Source organism: Nothobranchius furzeri, chromosome 7 (genome assembly GCF_043380555.1).
Source record: "Nothobranchius furzeri strain GRZ-AD chromosome 7, NfurGRZ-RIMD1, whole genome shotgun sequence".
Taxonomy (NCBI): domain Eukaryota; kingdom Metazoa; phylum Chordata; class Actinopteri; order Cyprinodontiformes; family Nothobranchiidae; genus Nothobranchius; species Nothobranchius furzeri.
The window spans coordinates 42,764,532-42,781,276 of record NC_091747.1 but is presented as its reverse complement, the minus strand read 5'-3'; the positions used below and the strand labels follow the sequence as shown (position 1 = coordinate 42,781,276).

Genomic DNA, 16,745 nt, shown 5'->3' with positions numbered 1-16,745 from the left:
TCTTTCATTCATTCATTGGCTGATGACACTGTAAAAAAGTTTGTCACATAAGCGCACAAATCTTCAAATGAGTGGCACAGTAGTTATTTTTAAGTTTTTTTATTTTAGATAACAACATTGTTAACAGAAAAGCACTTTTCTAAAAAATTTAGAAAAAGACCAACATATGTCTTTCTGCAGATCTGCACACCAAAGATACACCCACCCATCTTTGAATAAATTGCTCTTGATAGCGTCCAGAGATCTTTATTCTTGAGATAAAATTAATCATAAACCATTGTTTCTAGTTAATGAATGTGTCAAGAGTGGGATTTGAACCCACATCTCCTACTGGAGACCAGAATCCCCATATTGGAATGGAAGCAATGCTTGAGTCTGGCGCCTTTGACCGCTCGGCCATCTTGACATAAGATTGGTGTGGTATAATACAGTTGCAGAGGTTGAATTGTGACCTACCCTCTGAAGTTGTCCTTTGCTATTTCATTGACCTTGTAGAACCACTTATCCCAAGTAAGACTGCTGGCTGTGATAATGAATACAATCGATAAGTTGTAAGTTTGGTCAAATGTCTGAAATGAAGTTGCCCAATCAAAAGCAATTGTTTTCATTCAAGTTCTACCCATTCCCAAAACACTTTGGATCTTTAGAAGATTGGTGTTCAACTTCAAAAGCTCTTTTATTGTTACTGAGTTACAGTAATTTGTTGTATCTGAAGGACCAGGGCAACAAACCCTGTATGGCAAAACAGTGTCACCTCACGTTGTCAAACTTGTCAAGATTGTCAAATGCCTGACTAGCTCAGTCAGTAGAGCATGACACTCTTAATCTAAGGGTCATGGGTTTGAGCCCCACGTTGGGCGCTTAGTCATTTGACAGAGTATGTTTTCATGCAGTGTCACCAGTTTACCCTGAATCAAAATGCGTTTATTTGAAAAACAGAAATTGTTGCCATAGATTGGGGGAAGTTTTAAGCTCAGACAACACTAAGAAAAAACTCAAATAAAGTCCCAAATTCTTATGCCAGCACCTGCAATTCTTCTCACAAAAGAACTAGTAGAAAGATTACACATGAATAGACAGATGTTGCCTGCAGAATCAATGCCTAACATGGGACTTGAAACCATGACCCTGAGATTAAAAGTCTCATGCTCTACCGGCTGAGCTAGTCAGGCTACAAAATGATTACAGACAGAAACAGAGTAAAATAGTCAGATATATAGATATATAGATAGATGATAGATAGATAGATAGATAGATAGATAGATAGATAGATAGATAGATAGATAGATAGATAGATAGATAGATAGATAGATAGATAGATAGATAGATAGATAGATAGATTCTTTCTTTCATTCATTCATTGGCTGATGACACTGTAAAAAAGTTTGTCACATAAGCGCACAAATCTTCAAATGAGTGGCACAGTAGTTATTTTTAAGTTTTTTTATGTTAGATAACAACATTGTTAACAGAAAAGCACTTTTCTAAAACAATTAGAAAAAGACCAACATATGTCTTTCTGCAGATCTGCACACCAAAGATACACCCACCCATCTTTGAATAAATTGCTCCTGATAGCGTCCAGAGATCTTTATTCTTGAGATAAAATTAATCATAAACCTTTGTTACTAGTTAATGAATGTGTCAAGAGTGGGATTTGAACCCACGCCTCCTACTGGAGACCAGAATCCCCATATTGGAATGGAAGCAATGCTTGAGTCTGGCGCCTTTGACCGCTCGGCCATCTTGACTGAAGATTGGAGTGGTATAATAAAGTTGCAGAGGTTGAATTGTGACCTACCCTCTGAAGTTGTCCTTTGCTATTTCATTGACCTTGTAGAACCACTTATCCCAAGTAAGACTGCTGGCTTTGATAATGAATACAATCGATAAGTTGTAAGTTTGGTCAAATGTCTGAAATGAAGTTGCCCAATCAAAAGCAATTGTTTTCATTCAAGTTCTACCCATTCCCAAAACACTTTGGATCTTTAGAAGATTGGTGTTCAACTTCATAAGCTCTTTTATTGTTACTGAGTTACAGTAATTTGTTGTATCTGAAGGACCAGGGCAACAAACCCTGTATGGCAAAACAGTGTCACCTCACGTTGTCAAACTTGTCAAGATTGTCAAATGCCCGACTAGCTCAGTCGGTAGAGCATGAGACTCTTAATCACAGGGTCGTGGGTTCGAGCCCCACGTTGGGCGCTTAGGCCTTTGACAGAGTATGTTTTCATGCAGTGTCACCAGTTTACCCTGAATCAAAATGCGTTTGCTTGAAAATCAGAAATTATTGCCATAGCTTGGGGGAAGTTTTAAGCTCTGACAACACTAAGAAAAACTCAAATAAAGTCCAAAATTCTTATGCAAGCACCTGCAATTCTTCTCACAAAAGAACTAGTAGAAAGATTACACATAAATAGAAAGATGTTGCCTTTAGAATCTATGCCTAACATGGGACTTGAACCCATGACCCTGAGATTAAAAGTCTCATGCTCTACCGGCTGAGCTAGTCAGGCTACAAAATGATTTCAGACAGAAACAGAGTAAAATAGTCAGATAGATAGATAGATAGATAGATAGATAGATAGATAGATAGATAGATAGATAGATAGATAGATAGATGATAGATAGATAGATAGATAGATAGATAGATTATTTCTTTCATTCATTCATTGGCTGATGACACTGTAAAAAAGTTTGTCACATGAGCGCACAAATCTTCAAATGAGTGGCACAGTAGTTATTTTTAAGTTTTTTTATTTTAGATAACAACATTGTTAACAGAAAAGCACTTTTCTAAAAAATTTAGAAAAAGACCAACATATGTCTTTCTGCAGATCTGTACACCAAAGATACACCCACCCATCTTTGAATAAATTGCTCTTGATAGCGTCCAGAGATCTTTATTCTTGAGATAAAATTAATCATAAACCATTGTTTCTAGTTAATGAATGTGTCAAGAGTGGGATTTGAACCCACATCTCCTACTGGAGACCAGAATCCCCATATTGAAATGGAAGCAATGCTTGAGTCTGGCGCCTTTGACCGCTCGGCCATCTTGACTGAAGATTGGTGTGGTATAATACAGTTGCAGAGGTTGAATTGTGACCTACCCTCTGAAGTTGTCCTTTGCTATTTCATTGACCTTGTAGAACCACTTATCCCAAGTAAGACTGCTGGCTGTGATAATGAATACAATCGATAAGTTGTAAGTTTGGTCAAATGTCTGAAATGAAGTTGCCCAATCAAAAGCAATTGTTTTCATTCAAGTTCTATCCATTCCCAAAACACTTTGGATCTTTAGAAGATTGGTGTTCAACTTCAAAAGCTCTTTTATTGTTACTGAGTTACAGTAATTTGTTGTATCTGAAGGACCAGGGCAACAAACCCTGTATGGCAAAACAGTGTCACCTCACGTTGTCAAACTTGTCAAGATTGTCAAATGCCTGACTAGCTCAGTCAGTAGAGCATGAAACTCTTAATCTAAGGGTCATGGGTTTGAGCCCCACGTTGGGCGCTTAGTCATTTGACAGAGTATGTTTTCATGCAGTGTCACCAGTTTACCCTGAATCAAAATGCGTTTATTTGAAAAACAGAAATTGTTGCCATAGATTGGGGGAAGTTTTAAGCTCAGACAACACTAAGAAAAAACTCAAATAAAGTCCCAAATTCTTATGCCAGCACCTGCAATTCTTCTCACAAAAGAACTAGTAGAAAGATTACACATGAATAGACAGATGTTGCCTGTAGAATCAATGCCTAACATGGGACTTGAACCCATGACCCTGAGATTAAAAGTCTCATGCTCTACCGGCTGAGCTAGTCAGGCTACAAAATGATTACAGACAGAAACAGAGTAAAATAGTCAGATATATAGATAGATAGATAGATAGATAGATAGATAGATAGATAGATAAATAGATAGATAGATAGATAGATAGATAGATAGATAGATAGATAGATAGATAGATAGATAGATAGATAGATAGATAGATAGATAGATAGATAGATAGATAGATAGATAGATGATAGATTCTTTCATTCATTCATTCATTGGTTGATGACACTGTAAAAAAGTTTGTCACATAAGCGCACAAATCTTCAAATGAGTGGCAAAGTAGTTATTTTTAAGTTTTTTTATGTTAGATAACAACATTGTTAACAGAAAAGCACTTTTCTAAAACAATTAGAAAAAGACCAACATATGTCTTTCTGCAGATCTGCACACCAAAGATACACCCACCCATCTTTGAATAAATTGCTCCTGATAGCGTCCAGAGATCTTTATTCTTGAGATAAAATTAATCATAAACCTTTGTTACTAGTTAATGAATGTGTCAAGAGTGGGATTTGAACCCACGCCTCCTACTGGAGACCAGAATCCCCATATTGGAATGGAAGCAATGCTTGAGTCTGGCGCCTTTGACCGCTCGGCCATCTTGACTGAAGATTGGAGTGGTATAATAAAGTTGCAGAGGTTGAATTGTGACCTACCCTCTGAAGTTGTCCTTTGCTATTTCATTGACCTTGTAGAACCACTTATCCCAAGTAAGACTGCTGGCTTTGATAATGAATACAATCGATAAGTTGTAAGTTTGGTCAAATGTCTGAAATGAAGTTGCCCAATCAAAAGCAATTGTTTTCATTCAAGTTCTACCCATTCCCAAAACACTTTGGATCTTTAGAAGATTGGTGTTCAACTTCATAAGCTCTTTTATTGTTACTGAGTTACAGTAATTTGTTGTATCTGAAGGACCAGGGCAACAAACCCTGTATGGCAAAACAGTGTCACCTCACGTTGTCAAACTTGTCAAGATTGTCAAATGCCCGACTAGCTCAGTCGGTAGAGCATGAGACTCTTAATCACAGGGTCGTGGGTTCGAGCCCCACGTTGGGCGCTTAGGCCTTTGACAGAGTATGTTTTCATGCAGTGTCACCAGTTTACCCTGAATCAAAATGCGTTTGCTTGAAAATCAGAAATTATTGCCATAGCTTGGGGGAAGTTTTAAGCTCAGACAACACTAAGAAAAACTCAAATAAAGTCCAAAATTCTTATGCAAGCACCTGCAATTCTTCTCACAAAAGAACTAGTAGAAAGATTACACATGAATAGAAAGATGTTGCCTTTAGAATCTATGCCTAACATGGGACTTGAACCCATGACCCTGAGATTAAAAGTCTCATGCTCTACCGGCTGAGCTAGTCAGGCTACAAAATGATTTCAGACAGAAACAGAGTAAAATAGTCAGATAGATAGATAGATAGATAGATAGATAGATAGATAGATAGATAGATAGATAGATAGATAGATAGATAGATAGATAGATAGATTCTTTCTTTCATTCATTCATTGGCTGATGACACTGTAAAAAAGTTTGTCACATGAGCGCACAAATCTTCAAATGAGTGGCACAGTAGTTATTTTTAAGTTTTTTTTATTTTAGATAACAACATTGTTAACAGAAAAGCACTTTTCTAAAAAATTTAGAAAAAGACCAACATATGTCTTTCTGCAGATCTGTACACCAAAGATACACCCACCCATCTTTGAATAAATTGCTCTTGATAGCGTCCAGAGATCTTTATTCTTGAGATAAAATTAATCATAAACCATTGTTTCTAGTTAATGAATGTGTCAAGAGTGGGATTTGAACCCACATCTCCTACTGGAGACCAGAATCCCCATATTGAAATGGAAGCAATGCTTGAGTCTGGCGCCTTTGACCGCTCGGCCATCTTGACTGAAGATTGGTGTGGTATAATACAGTTGCAGAGGTTGAATTGTGACCTACCCTCTGAAGTTGTCCTTTGCTATTTCATTGACCTTGTAGAACCACTTATCCCAAGTAAGACTGCTGGCTGTGATAATGAATACAATCGATAAGTTGTAAGTTTGGTCAAATGTCTGAAATGAAGTTGCCCAATCAAAAGAAATTGTTTTCATTCAAGTTCTACCCATTCCCAAAACACTTTGGATCTTTAGAAGATTGGTGTTCAACTTCAAAAGCTCTTTTATTGTTACTGAGTTACAGTAATTTGTTGTATCTGAAGGACCAGGGCAACAAACCCTGTATGGCAAAACAGTGTCACCTCACGTTGTCAAACTTGTCAAGATTGTCAAATGCCTGACTAGCTCAGTCAGTAGAGCATGAAACTCTTAATCTAAGGGTCATGGGTTTGAGCCCCACGTTGGGCGCTTAGTCATTTGACAGAGTATGTTTTCATGCAGTGTCACCAGTTTACCCTGAATCAAAATGCGTTTATTTGAAAAACAGAAATTGTTGCCATAGATTGGGGGAAGTTTTAAGCTCAGACAACACTAAGAAAAAACTCAAATAAAGTCCAAATTCTTATTCCAGCACCTGCAATTCTTCTCACAAAAGAACTAGTAGAAAGATTACACATGAATAGACAGATGTTGCCTGTAGAATCAATGCCTAACATGGGACTTGAACCCATGACCCTGAGATTAAAAGTCTCATGCTCTACCGGCTGAGCTAGTCAGGCTACAAAATGATTACAGACAGAAACAGAGTAAAATAGTCAGATAGATAGATAGATAGATAGATAGATAGATAGATAGATAGATAGATAGATAGATAGATAGATAGATAGATAGATAGATAGATAGATAGATAGATAGATAGATAGATAGATGATAGATTCTTTCATTCATTCATTCATTGGTTGATGACACTGTAAAAAAGTTTGTCACATAAGCGCACAAATCTTCAAATGAGTGGCAAAGTAGTTATTTTTAAGTTTTTTTATGTTAGATAACAACATTGTTAACAGAAAAGCACTTTTCTAAAACAATTAGAAAAAGACCAACATATGTCTTTCTGCAGATCTGCACACCAAAGATACACCCACCCATCTTTGAATAAATTGCTCCTGATAGCGTCCAGAGATCTTTATTCTTGAGATAAAATTAATCATAAACCTTTGTTACTAGTTAATGAATGTGTCGAGTGGGATTTGAACCCACGCCTCCTACTGGAGACCAGAATCCCCATATTGGAATGGAAGCAATGCTTGAGTCTGGCGCCTTTGACCGCTCGGCCATCTTGACTGAAGATTGGAGTGGTATAATAAAGTTGCAGAGGTTGAATTGTGACCTACCCTCTGAAGTTGTCCTTTGCTATTTCATTGACCTTGTAGAACCACTTATCCCAAGTAAGACTGCTGGCTTTGATAATGAATACAATCGATAAGTTGTAAGTTTGGTCAAATGTCTGAAATGAAGTTGCCCAATCAAAAGCAATTGTTTTCATTCAAGTTCTACCCATTCCCAAAACACTTTGGATCTTTAGAAGATTGGTGTTCAACTTCATAAGCTCTTTTATTGTTACTGAGTTACAGTAATTTGTTGTATCTGAAGGACCAGGGCAACAAACCCTGTATGGCAAAACAGTGTCACCTCACGTTGTCAAACTTGTCAAGATTGTCAAATGCCCGACTAGCTTAGTCGGTAGAGCATGAGACTCTTAATCTCAGGGTCGTGGGTTCGAGCCCCACGTTGGGCGCTTAGGCCTTTGACAGAGTATGTTTTCATGCAGTGTCACCAGTTTACCCTGAATCAAAATGCGTTTGCTTGAAAATAAGAAATTATTGCCATAGCTTGGGGGAAGTTTTAAGCTCAGACAACACTAAGAAAAACTCAAATAAAGTCCAAAATTCTTATGCAAGCACCTGCAATTCTTCTCACAAAAGAACTAGTAGAAAGATTACACATGAATAGACAGATGTTGCCTTTAGAATCTATGCCTAACATGGGACTTGAACCCATGACCCTGAGATTAAAAGTCTCATGCTCTACCGGCTGAGCTAGTCAGGCTACAAAATGATTTCAGACAGAAACAGAGTAAAATAGTCAGATAGATAGATAGATAGATAGATAGATAGATAGATAGATAGATAGATAGATAGATAGATAGATAGATAGATAGATAGATAGATAGATAGATAGATAGATAGATAGATAGATAGATTCTTTCTTTCATTCATTCATTGGCTGATGACACTGTAAAAAAGTTTGTCACATGAGCGCACAAATCTTCAAATGAGTGGCACAGTAGTTATTTTTAAGTTTTTTTATTTTAGATAACAACATTGTTAACAGAAAAGCACTTTTCTAAAAAATTTAGAAAAAGACCAACATATGTCTTTCTGCAGATCTGTACACCAAAGATACACCCACCCATCTTTGAATAAATTGCTCTTGATAGCGTCCAGAGATCTTTATTCTTGAGATAAAATTAATCATAAACCATTGTTTCTAGTTAATGAATGTGTCAAGAGTGGGATTTGAACCCACATCTCCTACTGGAGACCAGAATCCCCATATTGGAATGGAAGCAATGCTTGAGTCTGGCGCCTTTGACCGCTCGGCCATCTTGACTGAAGATTGGTGTGGTATAATACAGTTGCAGAGGTTGAATTGTGACCTACCCTCTGAAGTTGTCCTTTGCTATTTCATTGACCTTGTAGAACCACTTATCCCAAGTAAGACTGCTGGCTGTGATAATGAATACAATCGATAAGTTGTAAGTTTGGTCAAATGTCTGAAATGAAGTTGCCCAATCAAAAGCAATTGTTTTCATTCAAGTTCTACCCATTCCCAAAACACTTTGGATCTTTAGAAGATTGGTGTTCAACTTCAAAAGCTCTTTTATTGTTACTGAGTTACAGTAATTTGTTGTATCTGAAGGACCAGGGCAACAAACCCTGTATGGCAAAACAGTGTCACCTCACGTTGTCAAACTTGTCAAGATTGTCAAATGCCTGACTAGCTCAGTCAGTAGAGCATGAAACTCTTAATCTAAGGGTCATGGGTTTGAGCCCCACGTTGGGCGCTTAGTCATTTGACAGAATATGTTTTCATGCAGTGTCACCAGTTTACCCTGAATCAAAATGCGTTTATTTGAAAAACAGAAATTGTTGCCATAGATTGGGGGAAGTTTTAAGCTCAGACAACACTAAGAAAAAACTCAAATAAAGTCCCAAATGCTTATGCCAGCACCTGCAATTCTTCTCACAAAAGAACTAGTAGAAAGATTACACATGAATAGACAGATGTTGCCTGTAGAATCAAAGCCTAACATGGGACTTGAACCCATGACCCTGAGATTAAAAGTCTCATGCTCTACCGGCTGAGCTAGTCAGGCTACAAAATGATAACAGACAGAAACAGAGTAAAATAGTCAGATATATAGATATATAGATAGATGATAGATAGATAGATAGATAGATAGATAGATAGATAGATAGATAGATAGATAGATAGATAGATAGATAGATAGATAGATAGATAGATAGATAGATAGATAGATGATAGATTCTTTCATTCATTCATTCATTGGTTGATGACACTGTAAAAAAGTTTGTCACATAAGCGCACAAATCTTCAAATGAGTGGCACAGTAGTTATTTTTATGTTTTTTTATGTTAGATAACAACATTGTTAACAGAAAAGCACTTTTCTAAAACAATTAGAAAAAGACCAACATATGTCTTTCTGCAGATCTGCACACCAAAGATACACCCACCCATCTTTGAATAAATTGCTCCTGATAGCATCCAGAGATCTTTATTCTTGAGATAAAATTAATCATAAACCTTTGTTACTAGTTAATGAATGTGTCAAGAGTGGGATTTGAACCCACGCCTCCTACTGGAGACCAGAATCCCCATATTGGAATGGAAGCAATGCTTGAGTCTGGCGCCTTTGACCGCTCGGCCATCTTGACTGAAGATTGGAGTGGTATAATAAAGTTGCAGAGGTTGAATTGTGACCTACCCTCTGAAGTTGTCCTTTGCTATTTCATTGACCTTGTAGAACCACTTATCCCAAGTAAGACTGCTGGCTGTGATAATGAATACAATCGATAAGTTGTAAGTTTGGTCAAATGTCTGAAATGAAGTTGCCCGATCAAAAGCAATTGTTTTCATTCAAGTTCAACCCATTCCCAAAACACTTTGGATCTTTAGAAGATTGGTGTTCAACTTCATAAGCTCTTTTATTGTTACTGAGTTACAGTAATTTATTGTATCTGAAGGACCAGGGCAACAAACCCTGTATGGCAAAACAGTGTCACCTCACGTTGTCAAACTTGTCAAGATTGACAAATGCCCTACTAGCTCAGTCGGTAGAGCATGAGACTCTTAATCTAAGGGTCGTGGGTTCGAGCCCCACGTTGGGCGCTTAGTCCTTTGACAGAGTATGTTTTCATGCAGTGTCACCAGTTTACCCTGAATCAAAATGCGTTTGCTTGAAAATCAGAAATTGTTGCCATAGATTGGGGGAAGTTTTAAGCTCAGACAACACTAAGAAAAACTCAAATAAAGTCCCAAATTCTTATGCAAGCACGTGCAATTCTTCTCACAAAAGAACTAGTAGAAAGATTACACATGAATAGACAGATGTTGCCTTTAGAATCTATGCCTAACATGGGACTTGAACCCATGACCCTGAGATTAAAAGTCTCATGCTCTACCGGCTGAGCTAGTCAGGCTACAAAATGATTTCAGACAGAAACAGAGTAAAATAGTCAGATAGATAGATAGATAGATAGATAGATAGATAGATAGATAGATAGATAGATAGATAGATAGATAGATAGATAGATAGATTCTTTCTTTCATTCATTCATTGGCTGATGACACTGTAAAAAAGTTTGTCACATAAGCGCACAAATCTTCAAATGAGTGGCACAGTAGTTATTTTTAAGTTTTTTTATGTTAGATAACAACATTGTTAACAGAAAAGCACTTTTCTAAAACAATTAGAAAAAGACCAACATATGTCTTTCTGCAGATCTGCACACCAAAGATACACCCACCCATCTTTGAATAAATTGCTCCTGATAGCGTCCAGAGATCTTTATTCTTGAGATAAAATTAATCATAAACCTTTGTTACTAGTTAATGAATGTGTCAAGAGTGGGATTTGAACCCACGCCTCCTACTGGAGACCAGAATCCCCATATTGGAATGGAAGCAATGCTTGAGTCTGGCGCCTTTGACCGCTCGGCCATCTTGACTGAAGATTGGAGTGGTATAATAAAGTTGCAGAGGTTGAATTGTGACCTACCCTCTGAAGTTGTCCTTTGCTATTTCATTGACCTTGTAGAACCACTTATCCCAAGTAAGACTGCTGGCTGTGATAATGAATACAATCGATAAGTTGTAAGTTTGGTCAAATGTCTGAAATGAAGTTGCCCGATCAAAAGCAATTGTTTTCATTCAAGTTCAACCCATTCCCAAAACACTTTGGATCTTTAGAAGATTGGTGTTCAACTTCATAAGCTCTTTTATTGTTACTGAGTTACAGTAATTTATTGTATCTGAAGGACCAGGGCAACAAACCCTGTATGGCAAAACAGTGTCACCTCACGTTGTCAAACTTGTCAAGATTGACAAATGCCCTACTAGCTCAGTCGGTAGAGCATGAGACTCTTAATCTAAGGGTCGTGGGTTCGAGCCCCACGTTGGGCGCTTAGTCCTTTGACAGAGTATGTTTTCATGCAGTGTCACCAGTTTACCCTGAATCAAAATGCGTTTGCTTGAAAATCAGAAATTGTTGCCATAGATTGGGGGAAGTTTTAAGCTCAGACAACACTAAGAAAAACTCAAATAAAGTCCCAAATTCTTATGCAAGCACGTGCAATTCTTCTCACAAAAGAACTAGTAGAAAGATTACACATGAATAGACAGATGTTGCCTTTAGAATCTATGCCTAACATGGGACTTGAACCCATGACCCTGAGATTAAAAGTCTCATGCTCTACCGGCTGAGCTAGTCAGGCTACAAAATGATTTCAGACAGAAACAGAGTAAAATAGTCAGATAGATAGATAGATAGATAGATAGATAGATAGATAGATAGATAGATAGATAGATAGATAGATAGATAGATAGATAGATAGATAGATAGATAGATAGATAGATTCTTTCTTTCATTCATTCATTGGCTGATGACACTGTAAAAAAGTTTGTCACATAAGCGCACAAATCTTCAAATGAGTGGCACAGTAGTTATTTTTAAGTTTTTTTATGTTAGATAACAACATTGTTAACAGAAAAGCACTTTTCTAAAACAATTAGAAAAAGACCAACATATGTCTTTCTGCAGATCTGCACACCAAAGATACACCCACCCATCTTTGAATAAATTGCTCCTGATAGCGTCCAGAGATCTTTATTCTTGAGATAAAATTAATCATAAACCTTTGTTACTAGTTAATGAATGTGTCAAGAGTGGGATTTGAACCCACGCCTCCTACTGGAGACCAGAATCCCCATATTGGAATGGAAGCAATGCTTGAGTCTGGCGCCTTTGACCGCTCGGCCATCTTGACTGAAGATTGGAGTGGTATAATAAAGTTGCAGAGGTTGAATTGTGACCTACCCTCTGAAGTTGTCCTTTGCTATTTCATTGACCTTGTAGAACCACTTATCCCAAGTAAGACTGCTGGCTTTGATAATGAATACAATCGATAAGTTGTAAGTTTGGTCAAATGTCTGAAATGAAGTTGCCCAATCAAAAGCAATTGTTTTCATTCAAGTTCTACCCATTCCCAAAACACTTTGGATCTTTAGAAGATTGGTGTTCAACTTCATAAGCTCTTTTATTGTTACTGAGTTACAGTAATTTGTTGTATCTGAAGGACCAGGGCAACAAACCCTGTATGGCAAAACAGTGTCACCTCACGTTGTCAAACTTGTCAAGATTGTCAAATGCCCGACTATCTCAGTCGGTAGAGCATGAGACTCTTAATCTCATGGTCGTGGGTTCGAGCCCCACGTTGGGCGCTTAGGCCTTTGACAGAGTATGTTTTCATGCAGTGTCACCAGTTTACCCTGAATCAAAATGCGTTTGCTTGAAAATCAGAAATTATTGCCATAGATTGGGGGAAGTTTTAAGCTCAGACAACACTAAGAAAAACTCAAATAAAGTCCCAAATTCTTATGCAAGCACCTGCAATTCTTCTCACAAAAGAACTAGTAGAAAGATTACACATGAATAGACAGATGTTGCCTTTAGAATCTATGCCTAACATGGGACTTGAACCCATGACCCTGAGATTAAAAGTCTCATGCTCTACCGGCTGAGCTAGTCAGGCTACAAAATGATTTCAGACAGAAACAGAGTAAAATAGTCAGATAGATAGATAGATAGATAGATAGATAGATAGATAGATAGATAGATAGATAGATAGATAGATAGATAGATAGATAGATAGATAGATAGATAGATAGATAGATAGATAGATAGATAGATAGATTCTTTCTTTCATTCATTCATTGGCTGATGACACTGTAAAAAAGTTTGTCACATAAGCGCACAAATCTTCAAATGAGTGGCACAGTAGTTATTTTTAAGTTTTTTTATTTTAGATAACAACATTGTTAACAGAAAAGCACTTTTCTAAAAAATTTAGAAAAAGACCAACATATGTCTTTCTGCAGATCTGTACACCAAAGATACACCCACCCATCTTTGAATAAATTGCTCTTGATAGCGTCCAGAGATCTTTATTCTTGAGATAAAATTAATCATAAACCATTGTTTCTAGTTAATGAATGTGTCAAGAGTGGGATTTGAACCCACATCTCCTACTGGAGACCAGAATCCCCATATTGGAATGGAAGCAATGCTTGAGTCTGGCGCCTTTGACCGCTCGGCCATCTTGACTGAAGATTGGTGTGGTATAATACAGTTGCAGAGGTTGAATTGTGACCTACCCTCTGAAGTTGTCCTTTGCTATTTCATTGACCTTGTATAACCACTTATCCCAAGTAAGACTGCTGGCTGTGATAATGAATACAATCGATAAGTTGTAAGTTTGGTCAAATGTCTGAAATGAAGTTGCCCAATCAAAAGCAATTGTTTTCATTCAAGTTCTACCCATTCCCAAAACACTTTGGATCTTTAGAAGATTGGTGTTCAACTTCAAAAGCTCTTTTATTGTTACTGAGTTACAGTAATTTGTTGTATCTGAAGGACCAGGGCAACAAACCCTGTATGGCAAAACAGTGTCACCTCACGTTGTCAAACTTGTCAAGATTGTCAAATGCCTGACTAGCTCAGTCAGTAGAGCATGAAACTCTTAATCTAAGGGTCATGGGTTTGAGCCCCACATTGGGGGCTTAGTCATTTGACAGAGTATGTTTTCATGCAGTGTCACCAGTTTACCCTGAATCAAAATGCGTTTATTTGAAAAACAGAAATTGTTGCCATAGATTGGGGGAAGTTTTAAGCTCAGACAACACTAAGAAAAAACTCAAATAAAGTCCCAAATTCTTATGCCAGCACCTGCAATTCTTCTCACAAAAGAACTAGTAGAAAGATTACACATGAATAGACAGATGTTGCCTGTAGAATCAATGCCTAACATGGGACTTGAACCCATGACCCTGAGATTAAAAGTCTCATGCTCTACCGGCTGAGCTAGTCAGGCTAAAAAATGTTTACAGACAGAAACAGAGTAAAATAGTCAGATATATAGATAGATGATAGATGATAGATAGATAGATAGATAGATAGATAGATAGATAGATAGATAGATAGATAGATAGATAGATAGATAGATAGATAGATAGATAGATAGATAGATAGATAGATAGATAGATAGATAGATAGATAGATAGATAGATAGATAGATAGATGATAGATTCTTTCATTCATTCATTCATTGGTTGATGACACTGTAAAAAAGTTTGTCACATAAGCGCACACATCTTCAAATGAGTGGCACAGTAGTTATTTTTAAGTTTTTTTTATGTTAGATAACAACATTGTTAACAGAAAAGCACTTTTCTAAAACAATTAGAAAAAGAGCAACATATGTCTTTCTGCAGATCTGCACACCAAAGATACACCCACCCATCTTTGAATAAATTGCTCCTGATAGCGTCCAGAGATCTTTATTCTTGAGATAAAATTAATCATAAACCTTTGTTACTAGTTAATGAATGTGTCAAGAGTGGGATTTGAACCCACGCCTCCTACTGGAGACCAGAATCCCCATTTTGGAATGGAAGCAATGCTTGAGTCTGGCACCTTTGACCGCTCGGCCATCTTGACTGAAGATTGGAGTGGTATAATAAAGTTGCAGAGGTTGAATTGTGACCTACCCTCTGAAGTTGTCCTTTGCTATTTCATTGACCTTGTAGAACCACTTATCCCAAGTAAGACTGCTGGCTTTGATAATGAATACAATCGATAAGTTGTAAGTTTGGTCAAATGTCTGAAATGAAGTTGCCCAATCAAAAGCAATTGTTTTCATTCAAGTTCAACCCATTCCCAAAACACTTTGGATCTTTAGAAGATTGGTGTTCAACTTCATAAGCTCTTTTATTGTTACTGAGTTACAGTAATTTATTGTATCTGAAGGACCAGGGCAACAAACCCTGTATGGCAAAACAGTGTCACCTCACGTTGTCAAACTTGTCAAGATTGTCAAATGCCCTACTAGCTCAGTCGGTAGAGCATGAGACTCTTAATCTAAGGGTCGTGGGTTCGAGCCCCACGTTGGGCGCTTAGTCCTTTGACAGAGTATGTTTTCATGCAGTGTCACCAGTTTACCCTGAATCAAAATGCGTTTGCTTGAAAATCAGAAATTGTTGCCATAGATTGGGGGAAGTTTTAAGCTCAGACAACACTAAGAAAAACTCAAATAAAGTCCCAAATTCGTATGCAAGCACGTGCAATTCTTCTCACAAAAGAACTAGTAGAAAGATTACACATGAATAGACAGATGTTGCCTTTAGAATCTATGCCTAACATGGGACTTGAACCCATGACCCAGAGATTAAAAGTCTCATGCTCTACCGGCTGAGCTAGTCAGGCTACAAAATGATTTCAGACAGAAACAGAGTAAAATAGTCAGATAGATAGATAGATAGATAGATAGATAGATAGATAGATAGATAGATAGATAGATTCTTTCTTTCATTCATTCATTGGCTGATGACACTGTAAAAAAGTTTGTCACATAAGCGCACAAATCTTCAAATGAGTGGCACAGTAGTTATTTTTAAGTTTTTTTTATTTTAGATAACAACATTGTTAACAGAAAAGCACTTTTCTAAAAAATTTAGAAAAAGACCAACATATGTCTTTCTGCAGATCTGTACACCAAAGATACACCCACCCATCTTTGAATAAATTGCTCTTGATAGCGTCCAGAGATCTTTATTCTTGAGATAAAATTAATCATAAACCATTGTTTCTAGTTAATGAATGTGTCAAGAGTGGGATTTGAACCCACATCTCCTACTGGAGACCAGAATCCCCATATTGGAATGGAAGCAATGCTTGAGTCTGGCGCCTTTGACCGCTCGGCCATCTTGACTGAAGATTGGAGTGGTATAATAAAGTTGCAGAGGTTGAATTGTGACCTACCCTCTGAAGTTGTCCTTTGCTATTTCATTGACCTTGTAGAACCACTTATCCCAAGTAAGACTGCTGGCTGTGATAATGAATACAATCGATAAGTTGTAAGTTTGGTCAAATGTCTGAAATGAAGTTGCCCAATCAAAAGCAATTGTTTTCATTCAAGTTCTACCCATTCCCAAAACACTTTGGATCTTTAGAAGATTGGTGTTCAACTTCAAAAGCTCTTTTATTGTTACTGAGTTACAGTAATTTCTTGTATCTGAAGGACCAGGGCAACAAACCCTGTATGGCAAAACAGTGTCACCTCACGTTGTCAAACTTGTCAAGATTGTCAAATGCCTGA

At 37.3% G+C, this 16,745-nt stretch overlaps 26 non-coding genes across 26 annotated transcripts; 4 read left to right on the top strand and 22 right to left on the bottom strand.

The window, feature by feature from the left end:
* Positions 1-297: 297 nt before the first annotated feature.
* Positions 298-406, bottom strand: trnal-caa (transfer RNA leucine (anticodon CAA)). The gene is made up of 2 exons: positions 369-406; positions 298-343 (listed from the first exon to the last, which is right to left on the bottom strand). It is a non-coding gene; the product is annotated as a tRNA-Leu (tRNA).
* Positions 407-1,642: 1,236 nt separating this feature from the next.
* Positions 1,643-1,751, bottom strand: trnal-caa (transfer RNA leucine (anticodon CAA)). The gene is made up of 2 exons: positions 1,714-1,751; positions 1,643-1,688 (listed from the first exon to the last, which is right to left on the bottom strand). It is a non-coding gene; the product is annotated as a tRNA-Leu (tRNA).
* A 381-nt stretch (positions 1,752-2,132) lies between these two features.
* trnak-cuu (transfer RNA lysine (anticodon CUU)) lies at positions 2,133-2,205 on the top strand. Its single transcript has one exon. It is a non-coding gene; the product is annotated as a tRNA-Lys (tRNA).
* Positions 2,206-2,443: 238 nt separating this feature from the next.
* Positions 2,444-2,516, bottom strand: trnak-uuu (transfer RNA lysine (anticodon UUU)). The gene has a single exon. It is a non-coding gene; the product is annotated as a tRNA-Lys (tRNA).
* Positions 2,517-2,954: 438 nt separating this feature from the next.
* Positions 2,955-3,063, bottom strand: trnal-caa (transfer RNA leucine (anticodon CAA)). Its single transcript has 2 exons — positions 3,026-3,063; positions 2,955-3,000 (listed from the first exon to the last, which is right to left on the bottom strand). It is a non-coding gene; the product is annotated as a tRNA-Leu (tRNA).
* A 693-nt stretch (positions 3,064-3,756) lies between these two features.
* Positions 3,757-3,829, bottom strand: trnak-uuu (transfer RNA lysine (anticodon UUU)). Its single transcript has one exon. It is a non-coding gene; the product is annotated as a tRNA-Lys (tRNA).
* Positions 3,830-4,335: 506 nt separating this feature from the next.
* On the bottom strand, positions 4,336-4,444 carry trnal-caa (transfer RNA leucine (anticodon CAA)). Its single transcript has 2 exons — positions 4,407-4,444; positions 4,336-4,381 (listed from the first exon to the last, which is right to left on the bottom strand). It is a non-coding gene; the product is annotated as a tRNA-Leu (tRNA).
* Positions 4,445-4,825: 381 nt separating this feature from the next.
* trnak-cuu (transfer RNA lysine (anticodon CUU)) lies at positions 4,826-4,898 on the top strand. The gene has a single exon. It is a non-coding gene; the product is annotated as a tRNA-Lys (tRNA).
* A 238-nt stretch (positions 4,899-5,136) lies between these two features.
* Positions 5,137-5,209, bottom strand: trnak-uuu (transfer RNA lysine (anticodon UUU)). Its single transcript has one exon. It is a non-coding gene; the product is annotated as a tRNA-Lys (tRNA).
* Positions 5,210-5,633: 424 nt separating this feature from the next.
* On the bottom strand, positions 5,634-5,742 carry trnal-caa (transfer RNA leucine (anticodon CAA)). The gene is made up of 2 exons: positions 5,705-5,742; positions 5,634-5,679 (listed from the first exon to the last, which is right to left on the bottom strand). It is a non-coding gene; the product is annotated as a tRNA-Leu (tRNA).
* A 692-nt stretch (positions 5,743-6,434) lies between these two features.
* trnak-uuu (transfer RNA lysine (anticodon UUU)) lies at positions 6,435-6,507 on the bottom strand. Its single transcript has one exon. It is a non-coding gene; the product is annotated as a tRNA-Lys (tRNA).
* Positions 6,508-7,453: 946 nt separating this feature from the next.
* trnak-cuu (transfer RNA lysine (anticodon CUU)) lies at positions 7,454-7,526 on the top strand. The gene has a single exon. It is a non-coding gene; the product is annotated as a tRNA-Lys (tRNA).
* A 238-nt stretch (positions 7,527-7,764) lies between these two features.
* On the bottom strand, positions 7,765-7,837 carry trnak-uuu (transfer RNA lysine (anticodon UUU)). Its single transcript has one exon. It is a non-coding gene; the product is annotated as a tRNA-Lys (tRNA).
* A 455-nt stretch (positions 7,838-8,292) lies between these two features.
* On the bottom strand, positions 8,293-8,401 carry trnal-caa (transfer RNA leucine (anticodon CAA)). Its single transcript has 2 exons — positions 8,364-8,401; positions 8,293-8,338 (listed from the first exon to the last, which is right to left on the bottom strand). It is a non-coding gene; the product is annotated as a tRNA-Leu (tRNA).
* A 693-nt stretch (positions 8,402-9,094) lies between these two features.
* trnak-uuu (transfer RNA lysine (anticodon UUU)) lies at positions 9,095-9,167 on the bottom strand. Its single transcript has one exon. It is a non-coding gene; the product is annotated as a tRNA-Lys (tRNA).
* A 473-nt stretch (positions 9,168-9,640) lies between these two features.
* trnal-caa (transfer RNA leucine (anticodon CAA)) lies at positions 9,641-9,749 on the bottom strand. The gene is made up of 2 exons: positions 9,712-9,749; positions 9,641-9,686 (listed from the first exon to the last, which is right to left on the bottom strand). It is a non-coding gene; the product is annotated as a tRNA-Leu (tRNA).
* Positions 9,750-10,441: 692 nt separating this feature from the next.
* On the bottom strand, positions 10,442-10,514 carry trnak-uuu (transfer RNA lysine (anticodon UUU)). Its single transcript has one exon. It is a non-coding gene; the product is annotated as a tRNA-Lys (tRNA).
* Positions 10,515-10,933: 419 nt separating this feature from the next.
* On the bottom strand, positions 10,934-11,042 carry trnal-caa (transfer RNA leucine (anticodon CAA)). The gene is made up of 2 exons: positions 11,005-11,042; positions 10,934-10,979 (listed from the first exon to the last, which is right to left on the bottom strand). It is a non-coding gene; the product is annotated as a tRNA-Leu (tRNA).
* A 692-nt stretch (positions 11,043-11,734) lies between these two features.
* On the bottom strand, positions 11,735-11,807 carry trnak-uuu (transfer RNA lysine (anticodon UUU)). Its single transcript has one exon. It is a non-coding gene; the product is annotated as a tRNA-Lys (tRNA).
* A 443-nt stretch (positions 11,808-12,250) lies between these two features.
* On the bottom strand, positions 12,251-12,359 carry trnal-caa (transfer RNA leucine (anticodon CAA)). The gene is made up of 2 exons: positions 12,322-12,359; positions 12,251-12,296 (listed from the first exon to the last, which is right to left on the bottom strand). It is a non-coding gene; the product is annotated as a tRNA-Leu (tRNA).
* A 381-nt stretch (positions 12,360-12,740) lies between these two features.
* Positions 12,741-12,813, top strand: trnak-cuu (transfer RNA lysine (anticodon CUU)). The gene has a single exon. It is a non-coding gene; the product is annotated as a tRNA-Lys (tRNA).
* Positions 12,814-13,051: 238 nt separating this feature from the next.
* Positions 13,052-13,124, bottom strand: trnak-uuu (transfer RNA lysine (anticodon UUU)). The gene has a single exon. It is a non-coding gene; the product is annotated as a tRNA-Lys (tRNA).
* A 463-nt stretch (positions 13,125-13,587) lies between these two features.
* trnal-caa (transfer RNA leucine (anticodon CAA)) lies at positions 13,588-13,696 on the bottom strand. The gene is made up of 2 exons: positions 13,659-13,696; positions 13,588-13,633 (listed from the first exon to the last, which is right to left on the bottom strand). It is a non-coding gene; the product is annotated as a tRNA-Leu (tRNA).
* A 693-nt stretch (positions 13,697-14,389) lies between these two features.
* Positions 14,390-14,462, bottom strand: trnak-uuu (transfer RNA lysine (anticodon UUU)). The gene has a single exon. It is a non-coding gene; the product is annotated as a tRNA-Lys (tRNA).
* A 517-nt stretch (positions 14,463-14,979) lies between these two features.
* trnal-caa (transfer RNA leucine (anticodon CAA)) lies at positions 14,980-15,088 on the bottom strand. Its single transcript has 2 exons — positions 15,051-15,088; positions 14,980-15,025 (listed from the first exon to the last, which is right to left on the bottom strand). It is a non-coding gene; the product is annotated as a tRNA-Leu (tRNA).
* Positions 15,089-16,249: 1,161 nt separating this feature from the next.
* On the bottom strand, positions 16,250-16,358 carry trnal-caa (transfer RNA leucine (anticodon CAA)). Its single transcript has 2 exons — positions 16,321-16,358; positions 16,250-16,295 (listed from the first exon to the last, which is right to left on the bottom strand). It is a non-coding gene; the product is annotated as a tRNA-Leu (tRNA).
* Between the last annotated feature and the right edge of the window lie 387 nt (positions 16,359-16,745).